This window comes from Kogia breviceps, chromosome 1 (genome assembly GCF_026419965.1).
Source record: "Kogia breviceps isolate mKogBre1 chromosome 1, mKogBre1 haplotype 1, whole genome shotgun sequence".
In the NCBI taxonomy this organism is placed as follows: domain Eukaryota; kingdom Metazoa; phylum Chordata; class Mammalia; order Artiodactyla; family Physeteridae; genus Kogia; species Kogia breviceps.
This window is the reverse complement of record NC_081310.1, coordinates 164,942,525-164,946,069: the sequence shown is the minus strand read 5'-3', so window position 1 is coordinate 164,946,069 and position 3,545 is coordinate 164,942,525. Positions and strand designations below refer to the sequence as shown.

The following is a 3,545-nucleotide window of genomic DNA, read 5'->3' as shown; positions in this document are numbered from 1 at the left end:
GTGCTATTCTCGTCCTACCCTAGGACCTTAGGTGAATCCCTCATTCTAAGTGTCTGGAAGAAGTAATTGAACAAAAGTCATCTGCCTTTCTCACAGATAAAGGTGCCAAGTCTGCCACTTTGAAGAGAAGGTCCTCTAGTTTCCAGCCTTCCCCAGTCTTACAGCATCACCTTGGCTGTATCTGGGAAGTGGGAGATAAGAGTACTCTGCTTCTTATCTATAAAACACTGGCTCTCTGGCTGTAGACCTAATTTAGATTATAATCTCCTAGAACCATGTCTAGCAGTGCCACATAGGAAAAGCATAAACTGTGGTGTCAGATAGACATAGGTTCTATTTTCAGCTCTGCCACTCACCAGTCACATGAGTCTGAGCAAGTCGTTAACCTCTCTGAGACTCAGTGTCCTCATGGGGATTGAAGTCCCCACCTCACAGATTACAGGAAGAATTAAGTGAGGTGATGTGTGAAAGCCTCACAACTGTGAGGGCTGAGACTGGGCCAATTTGTTCACCATTTGTAGTTCAAGGCCTGGCACAGAGTGTGCCCTCAATAAGTAGTTGTTATAATTGAAAGAGTGAGTAGGTACCTAACAAACCGTAGCCAGGTATCCCTTTGTCTGGACTGATTCTGGCTGATTGCAATGATACTCTGCCCTGACACAGTCCAAAAAAACCTCACTGCATCGAATCCTGAGATGGTGGCACACTAGTCTAATGTGCCTGGGAGATTGCATCACGTCCCACAGGTAAAAGGGGGCTTGTGTGAAACAAAAGTTTCAATAATATTGACTGTGCCACTGAGGAGTTTAATATAGTGCTCAAACCTTCACGTGCCCCCAAATCACCTAGGGCTCTTGGTAAAATGCAGGTTCTACCTGCCATCTTTCTGTGCCATCATAATGGTGCACATGAATGTCCTGGCTGCTATTCTCAAGAGCATCAACAATGCCAAAAAGAAAGGCAAATGCTAGGTTCTTATTAGGCTGTGCTCCAAAGCCATCATCCAGTTTCTAGCTGTGAGGATGAAGCGTGGTTATATTGGCCAATTTGAAATCACTGATGATCACAGGGCTGGGAAAATTGTCGTGAACCTCACAGGCAGGTTACACAAGTGCGGAGATCAGCCCCATATTTGATATACAACTCAAAGGTCTAGAAAAATGGCAGAATAACCTGCTCCCATCCAGTCAGTTTGGTTTCATTATACTGACTGATAACCTTAGCCGGGAGCATGAACCACGAAGAAGCGAGACGAAAACACACAGGAGGGAAAATCTTGGGATTCTTTTTCTAGGGATATAATACATACGATGCAAATAAAATGCCTCAATGGGAAAAAAAAAAAAAAAAAAAGCAGGTTCTGAGTCAGTAGTTCCAAGTGAAGGTCTGACAAGCTCCTAGGTGATTCTGAGACTGCTGGCTTGGCGAACCTCATTTTGAGTAGCAGGGGTCTAATACAGGCGTGAACAAACTTTTTCTGTAGGGGGCCAGACAGTAAATATTGTAGCTTTGTGAACTGTATGATTCCTGCTGCAACTGCTTAACTCTGCCAGTACAGAAAAAGAGCAGCCACAGACAACATGCAAATAAATAGGCATGATAGTGTTCCAGTAAAACTGTATTTACAAAAACCTGGGGCAGACTGGATTTGGCCTGTGGGCTGTAGTTTACCTACACTTTATCTAATATAGTTAAAATCAGCATATCATTCTTGTAATGAACATCAGTGAGCTTGTCACCTGAGCGCCCAATAATTCCCTCTATGTGGTAACTTCCCCTTCCTCCAGATCTACCTCCCCCTCCCCACAATCTATATGATGCCAGGAGCAGAGCACCCACTACCAGGCTCTCATAACAGGACTCTGACTCCAGACTCCAGCAGATTGGTTCAGGGTGGTGGCACAACTCCAAGGGGCCTCATTCACATTCTATTCCACAGAATGTTGTGCTCCAGGGCTGCCCTTAACAGAGAAAACAAGGTGAAGGCCTCCTTAAGCTGTGAACTTGGCTGAACTGGGTACCTGACTAAAATGGACTACTCATAGCCTTTCCTTAAGATTCTAGAATTAGGTCTAGGAGAGTCCTGTTTTAGTCTGTCTGTCTGTTCTCTTAAATGGAGGATACATACGTGGAGATGGAGCTTTTTTTTTTCCGAACTCTGTTTATTGGAATACAGAGCAAGTTAGTAGAGAGAAAGAATGAAGCATATATTCAGAGAGAAACAATGGTGAGAGGTGGTGAGAGGGGATTCCTGGGTTTTCAATAGCACCGCAATCACCGGCTCCAGGTCATCCCCGAGGTCCAGCTGCATCCTTGCCCTTGGGTTCTAGGAGAGGACATTATATGAATTCATTTTTCTTTTGCTTAAATCCAGTAGAATTCTGTTGCATGAAAACTAGTCCTAATAGCATTAGCAAGTAACAAAAAAGTTCTTCAGTAGAATTCAAATTTTGTAGGATTTTTTTTTAAATCAACGTATAGATTGTTGCAAGAGCACATATTTTTGCTTGAAACTGGATCTCCCTGACAATAGAGTATGTGGTATTTCATAAGTATTAAAGTACATCCATATTCTAATGATCCACATAGTAATACATCATTTTGTCACTTGTATAATAATTCTTGGCCCCTTGCTTTGGTTAGGGTTCAGCGGCAGAGAAAACTATTCACTTGGGCAGAAAGGGATTTAGTGCGAGGTATTAAATGGCTTACAATGTTGCTAGATGGGCTAAGGAAACAGACTCCAGGCTGATCATCATGGGTGAGTTCTCCAATGCACCTGGCAAAACTGGGCTGTGAAGGAGGCTGCTGCTCCTACCAAAATAGGATACGCACCTGCTGAATCAGGGAGTAACCGCCCATAGGCACTAGCTCTGGAATCCTGCCACCTCTTCCATACCAGGAAGTTACCTACCAAGTTAGGGAGCCATCACCTATGCTTCCAGGTCCAGATCAAACTGCTTCCCTCTAAAACATCAGAACCAGCAAGACAGATGCCTCAAACTCTCCCTCTTAACTGTTCATTTTCAGGTTCCCGGTGAATGCATTTGAATGAAGGAAGCTTTGTCTCATTCACAACCCTAGCAGCAAAGGAGTCTGGGAAATGTAGTTTTAAACTTTTCAGTCTCTTCATTCCAGGAAGACACACTGTAATGAGACTGGAACAGATGATGAATGAGCCAGTCCACAGAATTAGCTACACTCCTAATTGACCACACAGTTGTAAAACAAAAATTATATTTTTGTGAAGAAAATGTAAATATGAGCAAACAATAACACAGTAGTTCACTGCACTTGTCAGACTGATGCTGCATAATTCAGACTTCCTCTTTTTGCCAGATAACATTATTAGTTGTGTATTCTTGCCTACTTAGGCAACTGAACCAGCTTGTAACATCTCAATCATTATGACGAGTGAAGAGATTTATTCACTCATTCAACAAATATGTTTTTAATGCCTGCTGTGTGCCAGCCATTGCTTTTGTGCTGCAGCCATAACAGGGAACAATGAATGTTACATCCTACTAGGTCAAGATTCCCTTTGA

General features: G+C 43.0%; 1 pseudogene; it reads left to right on the top strand.

Annotated features, from left to right (window-relative positions):
* Nucleotides 1–899: 899 nt before the first annotated feature.
* LOC131744107 (small ribosomal subunit protein uS8-like) lies at nucleotides 900–1,294 on the top strand (annotated as a pseudogene).
* The last annotated feature ends 2,251 nt before the right edge of the window (nucleotides 1,295–3,545 follow it).